This window comes from Octodon degus, unplaced genomic scaffold (assembly GCF_000260255.1).
Source record: "Octodon degus isolate 3935 unplaced genomic scaffold, OctDeg1.0 scaffold00029, whole genome shotgun sequence".
Classification (NCBI taxonomy): domain Eukaryota; kingdom Metazoa; phylum Chordata; class Mammalia; order Rodentia; family Octodontidae; genus Octodon; species Octodon degus.
In genome coordinates this window covers 16,071,609-16,089,437 of record NW_004524605.1, presented here as the reverse complement: position 1 = coordinate 16,089,437, position 17,829 = coordinate 16,071,609, and the positions used below count along the sequence as shown (strand labels likewise).

Sequence of the window (17,829 nt, the reverse complement as noted above, 5' to 3'; positions counted from 1 at the left end):
TTCCATTTTCAAAACCCTCCAGTGACTTGCTGTCCAGTATTCTTTTTAGAGAAAACTCGAACTTCTTTATTATGACCAAGGCTTTACAAGATGCCTGTCTGTGTCTGTCTGTCTGTCTATCTGTCTCTCTCTCTCTCTCTCTCTCTCTCTCTCTCTCTCTCTCTCTCTCTCTCTCTCTCTCACTGGGAATCAAACTCAGGACCGTGCGCTTGCCAGGCAGGCACTGGTACCACTGAGCTATATCCCCCGCCCACCTCCTTTCCATCTGATGTCATCTGTACCCTCTTGTCAAATGCAAATTCACCTTAGGGGCTTGTCATCCGTGGCCAGCCCAGCTGCTGGCATTGGCCACCCCCACCCCACCTGCAGGCCTCCCTCAAGTTTCAGCCCCTGGCCAGACAGAGCCCTTTCCTCCCAGCATGCTCAAGCCTTTTCCTCACGCTCACCCCCCGCCTCTCTTCTGCACACTAGCAGGTGGCATTTCCTCCCAAAGGCTTAAGTTCATCTGATATCGTTTCGTCTAAGGTTTAAGATTCACTGAGGTAGGGCCGACCTGATGATGGCTCAGCGGACTAAAGCACCTGCGTTGGCAGAGCGCAGCTGCAGGGTTAGATTCCTGGTGTGTAGTGCCAGCCCCGCCCCCCTGCGGGCGGCGATTGAGACTGGGTGTGGTGGTGTGCCCCTGTAATCCCAGTGCTTGGGAGGCTGAAAACACGATAATCACTACGAGTCCCGTCTAACCCTGTAGACCCTGCCCTAGATACAGGAAGAAAAAAAAAAAAAAAAAAAAGAAGATTCACTGAGGCGAAGGCTTTGCCTCTGTAGCTCACTCTCCTGTCTACAATGCCTCTCGGAGCCTCTCACTGTGCCTGAACCTCAGCTTCCATGTCTGTAAAATTAGGCTCCTAATCCAGACTCTCCCTGCCCCCAGGGATGCTGTGAAGATGGAGGGAGGTAAGGTGAGCAGGGCACTTAGCAGGGTGCCTGCGCCCTGCTGCGGGTGGTGGTCTCGCTTTCCAGATGTCCACCGTGCGCCTTTGTCAAACTTACACCCGCCAGAGACCTCTGACTCGCTCATCACAACAAGCAATCACTTTTTATCAAGGGCACTTTGACAAAATGGTAGCGAAGCCTGTCAAGAGACCAGGTTTTCTGCATCACTCTGATGTTTCTGTGGCTGAGTGTTAGCAGTTCTGTGTGATGGGCAACGATCAATCGATTAATCGAGACGGCATGCTACTTTGGATCATTCTTCAAGACAGGGCACGACTTCGTGTCTAAGAGAAAGAGCAGCCTGCAGGACGGGGCGCCATGATCACGTCCTCAGTGAAGGAAAACACGGGAGTCGACCTTGGTGCAGGAGAGCAGGAGAGTGCAGCTCTCAGCTGTAGCTAAAGGGGCCTTGTTTCGGGCCACCCCGAGTAAATCACTATCTCTGGAAGCACTTTTTCTGGTTTTTGTTTTAAACCTACTTAGGAGGTTCAGAAGGAAACAGGAGCAGTGTGTGTTTTAAAACTGTAAGTTCACAGAGGTGGCATTGCACACTGGGAGATGCTGAAGAAGATAAACAGGTGAATATTGGGTAAAGAACCTTAAGGAGCAATGAGGAGCTGTTGCTTGCAAGAGGGGAGAGGGAGAGGGGGAGGGAGAGAGGGAGGGAGAAAAGGAGGGGGAGGGAGAGAGGGAGGGGGAGGGAGAGAGGGAGGGAGAAAAGGAGGGGGAGGGAGAGAGGGAGGGGGAGGGAGAGAGAACCTAGAAGAATAAAATTGTGGTGGTGTGGGGGAGAGGGAGAGAGAATTGGTGGGAGAGTGCCAAATGCAGTAGACGTCAGTCACCCAGGTAACAATGTGCTGATTGGAAGAAAATCATCCAGAATTTCAGCTACAAGAAAAGAGTGTTCCATTGTGTTCTATTTCTTTTTATTGTATCCTTTTTCCTCTTGTGATCTTGGGAAGAAAAGATTGGAAAAAAAAAAAAAAAAAAAGGGAAAAATCAAAGGGAAGCAAATCTTTTCCTCTGAACAACTGTTGAAAAATATTCCTATAAGTAGGTCACATAGCCCGGCAGAAGTGTCAGAGAGGCTGACTTAGGTAGGTCTGGTCAGGGTGGTGCCCGGTGACCACAGAGGAAGTCCCTGGACCAGCCACCCTTTCATCCCTTGAAGTTACAGAGTTAGTGACTGCGGGTTTTGTTCTTTCAGAAGGGCTTTAAATCAGTGGAATCAGCCTGTGGGTGCATCTTCAGCCCTAGAGCGTTCAGGGCTAAGCAAAACTTAAAGAGCTAAGTGTATTTCTCTAGGAGAATATAGGAATTCCATTAACATACAGAAACAGTAACTGATGCTGATTTTGTGGCTTATGTCTTTGAAAATTGTTATTTATTTCTATTTATCCCTCACAGAGATAATCCAATTTCTAGGTTTTTAAAAAAAATTTTAATAAAGGGAGCTTTAAGAGGGCCTGCCCCTTAGCTCAGTTGTTTAAGTGACTGCTTAAACAAAGCAATCAGGATGCTGTGGTTTGATCTGCAGATCCTCAAGCCTTACCAGACCTGCCCCGAAAGCATCCTGAGCCAGCACAAAAAAAAAGAAAAAGAAAAAGAAAAAACCAACCAACCAACCAACAACAACAACAACAAAAAACCTCTTCTGAAGGAAGCTTTAAAATTGTTAACTATGTGTAATAAATGAATTTTTTATTAAAATTAACAACATACTGTATTATCCCTAACGCCAGAACCTTCCTTCAGCCTTAGATGTTTTTATCTTTTCGATACATAATTTTCCAGTTTTTTGTTCCTATGTATTTTTAAACACATATCCATAATAGAGCAGTTGGGATTTGGGGTATTTTTTTAATGTACCATTTCAGACTGTGCTCTGAAAACTGCTTTCCTGTGCCTTAACAGTTTGTCTTCAGGCTCTTTGTTAATTAGCTCAGAACCAAGTCCCTCTCCCTGCCTACTGCACCACACTCCATTGCATGCATGTGTTCGCTTTTATTACCTCACTTGAAAGTAGATGGACAATTAGGTTTATCCCAACTAGAATATTTTTTTTTAAAAAACAGCTTCATGGGCTATAAAATTCACATACCATAAAATTTACCCTTTTAAAATGTACAACTCAGTGGTTTTAGTGTATTCAGAGAGTTGTGCATCCACACTACTGTCTAAATCCAGAGCACTTAGCTCAACTCATATGAAATGAGAGCCCCGATCAGCAGTCTCTCTCTTTCCCTGTTCCCGCACTCTGCAAACACCCATCTCCGGTGACTCCCAGTGGACTGGCCTGTTCTGGACATTTCATGTTCACAGAGTCATACCACACACGACCTTTTATGTTTGGCTTCGTCCCTTGAGCCTGCTGTTTGCACTTGGGTTAGCATGTATCGGTGCAGCTGACCCTCTCTGTAGGGAGAGTCTGCATTCTCAACCCAACTCTAGATAAAGACTGTAGAGAAAAATATTATACCTGTACCGAATACCTTTAGACTTTTTCTTTTAATTATTCCCCAAACAATACAACAACTATTTACATACTATTTGCATTGTAATTTAGAGATAACTTAAAGGATGTAGAATGATGTATGTGGGTTATATGCAATGACATGCTGCTGTGCAGAAGGGACTAGAACATCTACAGATGTGGCACCTACAGTTGGCAGTAAGGTGGGGCTAGAGCCAAGCTCTTGTGGATACAAGGGATGGACAAACATTTTGAGGGGGAGGCAAATAATATTTCATTGTATAGATGTGTCCTGTTTTGATATTCCTTGTTTAGCTGGTGGATGTTTGGGTCGTCTCCACTTTTTTAGTTGTTGTAAATAATGCCGCCTAAACATTTGTGCACAGGTCTTGTGGGGGCATATGCTTTTAACTTTCTTGAGTATATTTTAGGAGTGAAGTTACTACATCAGAAGGCAACTTTATACCCAATGTTCTGAGGCACTTTTACACTGGTTTCCAAAGCAGCTGCAGCATTTTACATTGATATATTTTGGTACCAGGGATAGGCCTTTGCACGGAGCTACACCTTGCCACTGTAACTTTTTTTGTTTTTTCTTTTTACTCTGAGACTGATTTGCTAAGTTGCTCTGCTGCCCAGCCTGGGTTCAAAGTTGCCACCCTCCTGCCGCAGGCTCCCAAATAGCTCGGATTCTAAGCGTGCACCACAGTGCCTAGCTCTATGAATATGTACTTTTAAGCAAGAAAGAATAATTCATGGTGCAGTGGCTATGCTTGTATTCTGAGCACCATTAACCATGTTGGGAACAGGCTGAAAAACACACGACCACAGTACCACCAGGCAGAATTTTCTACCAAATGCTGGAAAAGAGACTACTATCACTGAATAACTGAATTATAAATTAAATTAAATTTAAATTTGATCAGCTCCTTGCTGCCAGAGCTACTGTTTCAGATAGCACAGTACTTATCCTCTTCTGTCCATGAAAACTCATAGTACACTAAGAAGTTTCTATAAAGACACTTGGAAGGTGATTCACCTTCTTGTGTGTTCTTTGCAACTTCAAACGAGCTCTTGTCACAGACATCATACAGAAAAAAATTCAGAAACTTCCAGGCTTCGGATCACATTGAAATTCAGGGAACTCCCAAATTTGCCAGGATGTGTTTGGAAAATGGGAATTTCGTGTATTTCCTTTCAGCTCAGTGGCTTATGCAATTGTCTTCTTATTATAAGAGCAACACAGGGCTGGCAAGACAGCTCAGCGGACTAGGTGCCTGCTTTGGCAAGTGTAAGGACTAGGGTTCCATCCTTAGTCCCACATGCCACTCTGGCCTCGCCCCTGGAATGCACTGAGCCATCAAATGAGTCCAGCTGAAAACAGGAGGATCACCACGAGTCCGAGCTGCATAGTGAGACTCTGTGCCAAATGCATAAAAAAAAAATATAGTCAATACAGAGATGCATGAGAATAACAATTATCATAGAAATTATAATTAATGTCTTGAGTGTATATGTATATGCACACGCTTATTCATGCATGTGTATTTGTGTATGCACTCACACGCATGCATGTGTATGCATATATTCATATATGTGCGTGTACTGTTAAAATCATTCAGTGATACTTGCTAAAGCATAGATGAAGACTTGATTCAGTATCATCAGATAGAGATTTTAAAAAATCATTTATTTATACATTTATTTGGTACAAGGCTTCACCATGCCGCTCAGACTCATAGTGATCTTCCTGTGTCAGCCTCCCTAGTGCTGGGATCACAGGTGTGTGCCACCACACTCAGTTTTGGTGGCTCGTTTGGTATGCCTAGGGTCCCCGGGGGTGGTATGGCATGTAGTACGGGGGATCGAACTCGGATCTTTGCGCTTGCCAGGCAGGCACATAGAGCACTGAACTATCTCGCAGCCCGACAGGGATTTTGTAGTCAGAGATCCACTAGGTTCCATAGCAGATACGGAATTGGCAAGTGGGTGTTTGTAGATAAGGTGTGGGGTGGCGTCAGCGGATGGAAAAACATCACAGGTGAGGAGATGTTTCTGGACACACAGGATGCTTGCCAAAGACAGGTGGTGTGGTCATGAGTCACTAGGGGGTGGCAGAGGATGAAGAACGTGGCCAGATATTGAGGATGACCAGATACCAAGTCTTGGGCTTCTTGGAAAATGGACTTAAAAGGGTTTCTTTACTAAAACTGAATTTTAAAGGATGTGCTCAAACATGACCAGGAGAAGTTTCAGGAGCCTAATTAAATTTTGGTCCAGCAAAGAATGTTTGTCAGAACACACAGAATTCATCACATTTCAGCTGGTCCAAAAGCAGGAGTGACACTGGAACCAATCTTGTCCCTTTCCCACAGTGCCTTGCAGTTCCTCTATGTTATTCACCCTCAGAGTCCTGACCGAGTGCCTGGCCTAGGTTCAGTGAGATCCTTCTGGGGCAATGGCTACCAGAAAGCTGCTGTCAACCTTGCGTGACCAGGCTCTGATGAGGATGGAGTGACGGCACAGAAAGCACAGGAGAGGCAGGGCGCCAACTGGGGCATTGTGGAAGACTGCACAGGAGGGGTGACCTTTCAGCTGGTCATTCGTATGGGAAGAATTCACAGTGCAGAGGAGCAGGGAGGGTGCTGCAGCAGGGGGAGAAGCAGTGGCAGGAGCCTGGGGGCACGCACCAGCCAGGCGTGTTCGGGGAGCAGCGCGGCTCCTGCGTGGCTGGAGAACCCCAGTAGGCCCATGTGTGCCTTGCCTGCTTATTGTCTTTTAATTCTCCTGTTAACCCATTGAGACCCGCAGAATGTCATGCCTGTGATATGCAGAAAGTGGAAGCTGAAGCTGCAAGCTGTTGGGCACAGAGCTCAGACCCCGGTGCGACTGAGCACACAGCTCAGTCCTGAGAGGAGGGAGGTCAGACTCCAACTGCGCAGGACCCTTACTGCTGTGTGCAGCCATTCAGAAGTCATCTCTGCTTAGTTCATTATATTCTTTTTTTTTTTTTTTTTTTTTTTTTTTGGTACCAGGTGTTGAACTCAGGACTTTGTGCTTGCCAGGCAGGCGCTTATTCCACTGAGCTATCTCTCTAGCCCCTCTGTGTAGTTCAGAGTTGTGTTCCAGGAAGGTCACTGTGCCAGTGTCACCCTGTGCTGCTCTCCCCTCGCTCAGCACACCACACACCCACAGACTTATGCATGTATACACGCGTGCATGCACAACCTGTTTCAAAAAAGGAGCATGTGAGAATCCATCCTTTCTTGTTTCTCTCTCTCTTCCCCAAATGAAAATCTGTGCCAGCAGTCTCACATTTTAAAACCAAGTTCTATGTCTATTCTAGATCATGGTGGAAGAAAATTTGGAATGGGTAGAGAATCCTGCTCCTTGCTGGGGACTATTAACTACTCATATAGCCTCAGTGTCCTCAGCTGTAAAGTGAGACTCCTAGCATTTTCATCCTTAAATGCTCTTTCCTTCTTTAATTTTTAATTTTTTGTATTTAGGACAGGGTCTACACGGTCTCACTACATGGATCAGACTTGGAGTGATTCTCCTGTGTTTAGCCTCCCAAGTGCTGGGGTTACAGGCATGTGCCACCATGCCCAGTCTCAACGCCATCTCAGTGTGCCCCAGGGGCAGAGCTGGCATGACACACTGGGGATTGAACCCCAGCTGCTGCACTCTGCCTTAACAGGTGCTTTAGTCTGCTGAGCTATCTGCCTGACGCTCTTTCCTTTTTAAAAAATTGTTTAGCTCTTCAGAGCAGTGGGACCTACTGGGGACTTCACTCTGGGTGCACACTGTGGTTTTGGGGGAACCAAGAAAGATGTGGATTGGCCTCTCCCCAATGCAGAGCCCCTTAGCTTTTCCTGCACAAGACCAGACACCCTGCTTTCCAAGCACTACTATGGAAGACACAACAGTCTTCTTTTGTTTTCAGGCTAGGCCAATGGCTGCAAATAACCTAATTAGGACCTTCCAAGCAGCTTGCCCAGTAAAAGCTAATTTAATTAGGGTCTTATTAGTCGTTATAACTACTATTTAATGAAGCCTTATTGTATTTTACTACGCAGATCCCCAGCAATTGTATTAAATGTTGGCAAATGACCCATTAGTCTTGGTTTTCACTTTTATTTTTTTGCATCATTCACACCTATTATGAGATTCAGATGCTTCTAGTCGGTTTTTCTTGAAAGCCTGCTGCAACCTGAAAGCCACATTTCCCTGCCTTGTCTCATTTCCCCACCCTCCGGGAGTCCTCAGCCACTGCGGCCATTGACTCACGATTGCAGTGATGCTGGGGCAGAGTGGAAGGCTCTGGTGTCCCCACACTGGTCTTCCACATCCCTTAACAGTGTCATCCGTAATCACATCCTGGCTGTGAAATTTTGAGGACTAAAGGCCTTTGGTTGAAATGCAAATATTATTTTTGAGGCAAACACAGAAAACCATTATTACGAATTAAAAGCTCCCCGAGGACTAGCTCCTCATATGAACTAATTGATCAATGAAGGAGATTTCCGGGAAATCCATTCTGGACGGAGTAGTTCCGGTAGTTGTTGATAGGAAGAGAAGAACGGAAGAAAGCTAACAGTTAATTAGTCTCTATTGTGCATGAAGGACCGGGCTAGATATGTTCATATTTATTACTCCATTTAATTCTCGTAGCAGTCTGATATGAATGCATTATTATAACTGATTTACAGAGGAGAAATGAGCATGTAGAGGCTGCGGGAGTTTCACAGTCACACAGCGAGGAGGAAGGAAAGGTTAGATCGTGTTGATGTCCACAGCAGTGACCTCTAGAGGGCAGTGGCAGGGCCCTGCAGGTTAATAGTCTCCGGGATTACCTGCAGCCAGGTGCCTCTCGGGACAGGCGTCTGCGTGGCACTAAACCTCTGCAGGCCCAGTGGTGCTAACCTGTTTGTGTTTTGTCTGTCTTCAGCACCAGTGGGCAGTGCAAAGCCCGGCATGTCACTGCTAAGGAGCTAGGAGTTGGCGTCAGGGTGACCCAGGCCCAGATCCTGGCTCCGGCCTATTTCTGGGAGCGAGGCCCCAGGCCAGTTGTTTAAACTCTCGAAGCTGTGGTGTTCACATCTGGAAAGGACATGTCAGCATCTTCCTTCTACTCTTGTCAAAATTAAAGGCCGTGTGTCAAGCATCCGACCCAGGGAGTGTCCATCGGCAGCAGTGGCTCCCCGACTACCCGACGGTGCTGGAGAGAGGGATGAGAATGGACACGCAGGGAGTGTGGGGCCTGGCCCAGTTATGCGCATAGTCCTTAAACTCGAGGACGCATCTCTCCCGGTGGGCTGGGGAGAACCCAGATTGTGTGGGTGGCACCCCCAGTTTCTGATTCAGTTATTTTGGGTGGCGCCCCAGGTCTGTCATCTCTAACAAGTTCCTGGCTGATGTTGATGCCTGTGGCATGGGGACACGTTGGGGACCTGCTGAAGAGACCAGCCACAGTGGTGCTCACAGAGGCGCAGGCCGTGGCTCTGATTCCTGTGGCAGCCGCGGGCTGAATACTCGGGGTCCGCCTCCACCCGGGAAGAACTGGAAGCAGGGTTCTCGCTCCTTTCCTGTTCTCTATTTCCCGCCCTTTCTCTCTGGTGTACTGAGATCCAGTCCTGAACTGGGGCCAAAAATGTCCTCTTAGTTAAGATGCTTGATTTATTTACTTATCACCACACCAGCCCCTGGGCTTCTTGTGGTTAGAGGAAGATTTGAGTTTTAAAATGAACCAGTTTTGTGGCTGAAAGCACAGGTGCAGTTTGTTTTTCATAGAGAGCAAGGAATAGTTAGGCTCTAAGGAAAAACTCCCAGTTCAACTGTATTTGTCATTCTGATTTAACCAATGGGATAGGCATCTCAGACATGGAGAAGCGGCAGTGCCCGTCATCTGTCATTCTTTTGACTAAGAAGGGACAGCTCACTGGATACCACAGTGTCTTACATGTGAAACAAATGATAATAATTTATTCTGTTATGTTTGTTGCACAAAGGTTTGAGTTTTTATAAAGTGACAGCATGCTTCTCTTTGGGGGTTCTCTATTATAGGAATAGCAACATCTTGCTCAGGGTAATTCTTTGCTGTCGTAGGCTGCCCTGGACATGATATGGGGGTTAGCAGCAGCCCTGGCCTCTTGCACTAGAGGCCAGTAGCACCCCTCCATGGAAAAAGAAGGAAAGAAAAGAAAAAAAAAAAGAAAAAAAAAAAGTCGTCCAACACTGACATGACCCACTGTCCCCTGGTAGGACCGATGCACAAAATCCTCTTTTGTTAAGAGCCACTGGCTTCTATGAATAATCTAATTCCATCCTGCAACCACTGGGTAAAGTGGGTGTTATTTGTACCATTTTAAAAAGGAAGGAGAAGCAGTGAGGGTGAACCATTTATTGGAAGCCACACAGCTAGTGCAGGAGCAGGAGTAGAGTCCGAATGTAGGCTCAACGATCTGGAGCTGTGCTCTGCACGGCTTCCTCCTAGCTTCTGAGAGCTGGTATGTGAGCATGCGTAGAGAACAGACCACTCCATGGCGGGCCGTTTTGGTCTGCCCAACCCACAATCCATTCGTAGAATAATTCATCATCACAGTAGTATGAATAGGTATTCATTAAATGTCTCCTCTGAAGTGGATGCTGTATAAAAGGCTTCCTGCGCGTAATTAGTTGATGCTTAGGAAATATTTACTAACGTTTGGCTCCCAGGGAGTCTTCTTCACTCCCTTCCCACATATTCCTCCCTACAGTTCTATGAGGTGGGTGACTGCAGTTGGATTTTATAGATGCATTAGCTGAGGCTTGGGGAGTTGAGTGGCAGTGTCTCCCCGCGGTCCCTGTTCCTTCGGTGCTCTGTGCTGCTGCCGCAGCAGGAGTCATGATGAGCAGAGGAGGATGTTCCGGAGGAAAGAAGGTACCTACTGTTTTCATCAAAACAGGGGGGCAGTCATGGAGGTGGGTGGCAGGGGACGCTTTCCGGGTCAAATTCTGAGAGTCACAGGCTGAGGCCAGGCGCTGGCTTAGGCACTTCCCCTGGGTCCTCAGGCCTCGTGGTGGTGGGTCAGAGTTCACCTCATCCCTGCTTTGTCCTAGCTGCTGGTTCCAACATCTCTAGATTTAGTAGAGTCTGAAAATAACCTGGCCTCTCCTTCCAGATTAGCAGCGCAAGGTCAGCAGTAAAATGTGTCTCTGACTAACCAGGGCCACTAGCTTCCTCTGCAAAAGCCTCCTCCGAGTGCTGGAGAGATGGCTCGGTAGAATAAGTGCTTCCCTGGCAAGTGCAAGGGTCTGAGTTCAATGCCTGTTCCGGAAAAAAACCAAACCAAAACAAACAAACAAACAAACAAACAAAAAAACACCTCCTCCCGAGTAGAATCTGCTCAGTGGGCCGGATCTTTTCTTCCTTAGTGGTGTTCAACTGAATTTTCAATCTGAGGCTGGCACGTGGTTCATGTGCCACACTCTCGTCTAAATATAGACAGGATCTGCACAGGCCCTCAGGTCCGATGGGGCCAGTGTGAAGGGATCCTTCCATATTAACTCATCCTGAGGGTTGCAAATGCCATTGCTCTCTCTCCTGGCCTGTGGCACCAGTCACTTTGTTTTAGTTTTCTCTGGTTTCAACTAAAACGTCTCCCTGAGCCACAAACTACTGATATGGGCTGTGGTGAGACTGGCTGCTGTCCAAGAACTCCAAGACGTTTACACACCGTGGGTGACTGCTTTTTGTTCTTGGGACTTGGGTCAGATACACCCATTCCAGACTCCTGCTACCCTGTGTTCTCTTGAGAGGTAGGCAGTTGTGTCCTAAGAGGACAGCTAGCCAATCCTCATCTCTGGGCAGCTGACAGTGGGTCAGCTGGGGTGATTTGAATCTTCCAATCCATCTTATCTCCTTGGGGGAGGGGAGCTTGTCAGGCAGGCCCCGGAACTTCACAAGTCGCTGGCGTCCAGGAGTGATCAGCACAACCCTCCCCCACCTGCGTGCTGAAACCCCATTAGTAGGAGTGCAAATTGAGGGCTCCACTCTTTCCAAAGGGTAATTTGACAGTGTATGTCTGAGGCTTTCCTCCTGAGCCTACCCTTTATCTGATTGTATGAAGTATACTTTACCTAATGAAGTCCTAAACAGCAGGCACAGGTATAAGATAGCAGGGAAAACAATCTCAATCAGAAGAGTTATCATAGCTAAAAATGGAAAACAAATGTCTAAGAGAGGACAGATTATCTTCAACATAAGGAACAATGCTTAACTTCATTTCCAAAAACTTCTTCTATCAAGATTAAAAACAATCGACAGGCAAGATGGCTCAGTGGACTAAAGCACCTGCTTAGGTAAGCTTAGGCAAGCACAGGGAACTGCATTAGATTCCTGGCGCCACATGCAGCACCAGTCCTGCCTCCACAGGTGCTACGCCAGCCACTGAGACTGGGCATGGTGACACATGCCTGCAATCCCAATGCTGGGGAGGCTGAAATCAGGAGGATCACCGGGAGGCCAAGCTGCATAGTGAGTCCCTGTAACAACCAAATACATAAAAAAAAGATTAAAAATAATCTAAGCTGCAATAACACTTGGGGAATAGGTCGGCATCCTCAAATGCATTCTAGTTATGGAAACTAAATGCATTCTATCTTTATGGAGAATGGTTTGGAAATAGTTATAAAAATTAAAACATTATTCAACACAGTCCACTTCCAGGATTGCATCTTATAGATATGTTTATTCATGTGGAAAATGGTGAAACATTTGTAAGAGCATTGTTTTGTTGTAACAGAAAAATTTAAAATAATCAAAATGCTTGCCCATAAGGAACTACTGGGGAAAATATATAAAAGAATACTATGCAGCTACAAACATAAATCAGACTACTGTACTTGCACTGAAGTGAAAAGACCTGCGAGCTACATTATACAGTGAGAAAAGGCATGGAATGCTATTTCCATTGAGAAGAATATATAGATACTTTCATAGTTGCAAAGACTATTTCTGAAAGGATATACAGGAAACTGGTGACAGTAGTTACCTCCAGTGAGAGGAATTAGATGACCTGGGCCAGGGATATAAAAGGGACATACTTTTCACTCTACACTTGTGGATGGGGCACTTTATACATGACTTATTTATGTAAACAGCTTGCTTATGTAACTGGATTGGCTAAGTATAGGACAATCTACTATGGAATCCTGTGCAGTATTAAAACTAATGGTGAAAAAAGACTAATAGATTGATATGGCAAGACATCTATACTTGATAATGAAAAAAAAAAAGCATTGCATGTTTCAATTTGTGTGTCTTTCCCTTTTGGAAAGTTCCACTGGAAAATATCAAAGAAGGTAATAGGGATGATGCTATGGTGTGAATATCTGAGTTTCTTCCTTGTCCCTTAAATTTGTATGTTAAAATCTAACCCCCAGTGCAATAGTGTTGAGCTGGACATCTGAGAGGCAGAGTCCACCTATGCAGGGTTGGGTCAGAGGGAGTGTATCTGCCCTTCCCCCCAAAAGACACGCAGGAGGCATCACCTGCGAGGAATGGGTCCTTAAGACACTGCAGCTGCCTCCTGCTGAAAGAAAATTCCCAGCTTCCAGAGCCTAAGCAGTAAATCTTTTGTTTCTATAAATCACCCAGTTTGAGCTATTTTATTATAGCGACCCACACGGATTTAGACAGGGGGAATGCTGTGGCTATTGAAACCCAGTGTACATCTGATTGTAGTTTTAAATGTAATGCTCTTAGTCATAAGGAGTGTGTTCTCCTCACAACATGTAAAATAATACGAAAGATATAAAAAGCTGATAACTCATTTCCACTCATTCCACTCTGCCCTTCCAAGTGAGAAAGTTCCTAAGCTTTTATAAGTGGAACTCAGGGCTGGCAAGATAGCTCAGTGGTCTAAAGTGCCTGCTTAGGCAAGCTTAGGCAGCTGCAGGGGACCAAGGTTCAATCTCCGGCATCACATGCCATGCTAGCCCCACCCTCAGGGTGGGCTGAGCTGGCCAAAAAAAAAAAAAAAAAAGTATCAGTGGGACTGTGCATTACTCCATTACTTGCCTTCCCACGAGCATCCTGATGTCTTAGATGTCATGAGCATCGCTCCTGAATGACAGGTTAGTAGCTATACAACTAACCTATTTATTTTTATTTTTAATTTTTTTTTGTACTGTAGTGGATTTCTTTTTTTCCCCATAATTTTATTGAGAAACAAATAGCAATGAGACAGTTTCAAACTGAATTGGTAGGACAGTTTCAATAATTAACACATTGCATGCTCTCTTCCTAGTAGTTAATTGCTGTACAAGATGCGGACATGATATCCTATTTACAAACACTATTAGAACAAATCCCTCTATTCATTAAGAGAATGTAACTATATACTGATCCTAACCATTTTGAATACACAGATACAAAATGGACATTCATCTGTATCTCCTTTTTTTGTTTAGTTTTGTTATTTGAATATTATAGGTGTGTTAACTCAGCAAAATATTCTAAAAGAGTCTAGTAGTCCATAATAGTATTGGGTCTTCCGCTTGACTGGCAGTGTCAGAAATTGTTGACTTGAGTCCCCTACAGGGTCTTGCTATGTAGTTCAGGTTGATATTGAACTCAATTTTTTTTTGTTTTTTTCACAACTGGGGATTGAACTCAAGCCCCTGAATTTATCAGGGAAGAGCTTATCCTACTGAGCCATCTCCCCAGCCCCTCAGTCTGTAACCCAGGCTGGCCTTGAACTCATGGTGATCCTCCTGTCTTAGCCTCCCAAGTTTTGGAGTTACAAGAATGGGTAACCATGCTTGGCTAATCTACTTTTTTTTTTTTTTTTTTGCTCCGAATGCCTTCAGGTCAGGTTTGGTTGGCTTGAGTTCTGGGGATCGAACCACAGCAACCTGAGCCTGACTGCTTTGTTGAAGCAGGCACTTAAAGAACTGAGCTAAGGGTCAGGCCCCCCTAATCTATTTGTTTTTAATACCGCATTACATTTTATTATATTTGAAATTCTTAATTGATCATGTTCAACTTAAAAGCTAAAATGTCAAATATTTCTTGCCTCAGCAATTTGATCTCTAGACATTAATTATAAAATCATAGTAGCAAAAGATAAAAATTAATTTAAACATCACTCAACTGGGAAATTGGTAAGTAAACTATGACGATCCATAACATGGCTTAGTATACAGTCATGAAAAGAGAGAATAGTAACTTTAACACAGATTCTTTTTTTTGTATTTTTTTTTAGGGAAGGTTCTACAGGGTGTTCAGGGTCTCATACGAGATCATACTCATAGTGATCCACCTGTCTACAGCCTCCCAAGAGCTGGAATTACAGGTGCATGCCACCACACCCAGTCTCAATTGCCGTCTCAGTGCGCCCCAGGGTGGGGCCAGCACGGCAGGCCTGGGGATCAAACCCCTGGCACCTGCCCCTGCTTGCAGGCACTTTAAACCACTGAGCTATTTGGCCAGCTAACACAGATTCTAAGGCAGTGCTCTGACCTAGAACTATAGCTAAAATATGCTGCTGAATCAAAAATGGAGTCCTCCCTGAAGAGTTTATAAGACAACACCACTAGAAACAAGAAAGAGTAAAAGCACATACGTGCAGAACACTCTATTTACATGTACACATATAGGTACTAATGCAGCAACTAGAGTATTTCTAGAGGCAGATGCAGATACTCTGGTGACTTTTCAGTGGTGGAAGAAGAGCATTGAGTGGATGTGAAGCTGAAGTCTGCAGAGAGCAGACAGATTTTTTTAGAGTTTTCTTTTTACTTCTTTCTTATTTAATAAAAACTGATGCGTCATTTAACAATCAAGAAAGTAGTTGACTAAACCAATCACTACAAGTCCACCTGAAAATAGTTACAAAGCATGCTCGATAGTTCCAAGTTCCTCCTGGTCCTAAGAAATACATCTGCATCTATATTTCTATACCATCTGTATGCCATCAGAAGAGTCTAGAAATCCTCACATCCTAAAGTACATCTTTGTGGCATCCTCAAGCAAGTTTTTTGTCTGTTTGTTTGTTTTTTTAATGTACTTGGTACAGGATCTCACTATGCAGCTTGGACTAGTAGTGATTCTCTTGTTTTCAGCCTCCCTGGTGCTGGCATTACAGGCGTGAGCCACCGCACCTGGTCTCATTGGCCAGCTCAATGTGCCCGGGGACTGGGCTGGCGCAGCATGTGGTACCCCCTACCCCCATCCCTGTACTTGCCTAAGCAGGCACTTAGTCCACTGAGCTATCTCACTGGTCTAAGACAAGGTTCTTATTCCGGTACTAGGAGATCCATGAACTTGAATTTGGATGGGAAAAATATTTAAACAAACAAAGAAACAAACAAAACTAAGTTCTGGCTGAAAAAGTTGAAGCAAATTTGCATTTCCTTCAACAAGAATGTAGGCAAGAAGCCACAGTAAAATCAGCAGGATTTGTCAGCAATAGAAATTAGATTTACAGTATCATTTTACATTTGGTGCAGATATCTTGAAATATTTCCTCTTGTCACTACATCAGAATTATAGTAGTTATTTGTACAACTTGCTGCTAGATCTTGTTTATTTAATATATTAATGACTTTTAAAAAGCTCTACAATATATTTGTTTTTCAGTATGCTAATAATTGTATTTCAGTATCATTGGTTTGTTTTGAAATCCTACGTCTTTAATTTTATGAGCTATTGTGAGAAGGAGCTTTATCAGATTACCAAAGTGGCCAGTGGAACAAAATCCCTAGAACACTTCTGTTAAGGCAGATTCCAAAAGGCTTGGGACAGTGACTCACCAATGTGCATGGAGGGGGATGTCCCTAGAAGTGGGGGGGCAGGGACCCAACCACTTTCTAGATACCTGGGGACAATTTGTAGGCTGAATGTATGAATTGGAGATTTCATTTATTTTTTGTTGTTCCACTTGATATTTCTTCCTCCTCCGTGACCAGCTGCCTCCCTGGATCTCCGCCCAGCCCTGTGCTGGTGGTGTGAGCCCTGGGGCCGATGTCCGCGAATGACAGTGAGCCTGGTTTGCCCTTGGTCCCAGCTGAACCTCCTTCTGGGGCCCTTCCAAAGTGCTAAGCTTAGCCTCTAAGCTGTGCATGTTAGCCTCACAGCAAACTCTATCTTAAAGAATTTCAAAAAGTGTGCAAATCCAAGCCTCAAATTCAACCCAGCAGGAAAGAGAAAGCTTAAGGGGAGCAGGGCAGATACCCCAGAAAAATGTAAATGGGGCTCTGTGAGGAAGGGCGACCTTGCCCGTGCTGGAACATCCTGTCTCCGAACATTTCAGCTTACACTGCTCATTGGCCAACTTTTATAGCACAGTGCCTGTGCTCGCACCAGAGAGGGGCACTTAAGTGTTCAAAGGGGCCTTAGCCGTGCTGCTGATGGGTATATCCAAGTGCTGACAGGCTTCTCAAACACAAGGCTTCCCGTGAGGACAGCCCATGGCATCCTGGGCTGATACATACTCTGTCACACCAGGAGAGCTGATGAGGTTTGGGATGAAGATGTCCCTTCCCCCACACTAACTCTGGCCTTACAAGACCCTGGAGCACATCTTCCTTTCCTTCTTCACCAAACTGCATCACAGGCTGCCCTTCTCTCTGTCTGGAGACTCTCACTCTTTAGAGGACACTGTTGATCTTATACTGCAGTGGAGCCACTCCATCCATTCACTCGTTCAGCCAGCACTGAGGGCCTGCCAGCTGGAAATTCAACTCTCTGCCCAGCCACTTGTTTGAGTAACTAAAGTGAGGGGATCAAATATTTAAAAGCTTGAAAGCCCACATTTAGGATCACGCCTGCATCCCACGAAACATACAAAAATCGCATCCTTCATCCTTCACTCTCTCCTGATCAGTCTTCCTCTGACCTGTTGCACCGGTTGGTATTGATTTTTGTCTCCTACTATCTCAGGACCTGACATGAAATTGGGGTACTACCTGAGGTCCCCAGAGTCAATACACCTGCCCTAGTTTTAAGAGGGGGAGACCCTTCCGTTGTTGAAACTGAGTCACTCTTGAGCATAGGAGGAGGTGGTAACAATAATCATGTTTTTTTTAGGCAGCAATGGGAAGAGTGTGGGTAAACTGGGAGGAACAGTCACCTCAGAAGATAGAAGCTCTTCTTTAACTAGCAGTTCTGCTGTGTCTCAGAGCATTAGCAGATTTGGGGCACATTTTTTTGGGGGGGGAATAATTGGATATTAAAGAAATCAAGGTTTAGGGGCAAAGCTCATGTTGGTATATGCGAAGCTCTGAGTTCAGGACCTAATGCCAAAAACAAAACAAAACAAAACAAAACAAAACAAAACAAAACAAAACAAAACAAAAAAAAAAAAAAAAAAAAAAAA

General features: G+C 44.9%; 1 protein-coding gene across 2 annotated transcripts in view; it reads right to left on the bottom strand.

Moving 5' to 3' along the window:
• Positions 1-17,829, bottom strand: part of Adra1b (adrenoceptor alpha 1B) — a 135,551-nt gene that overhangs the window by 25,808 nt on the left and 91,914 nt on the right. The gene's annotated exons all lie outside the window — the stretch shown is intronic.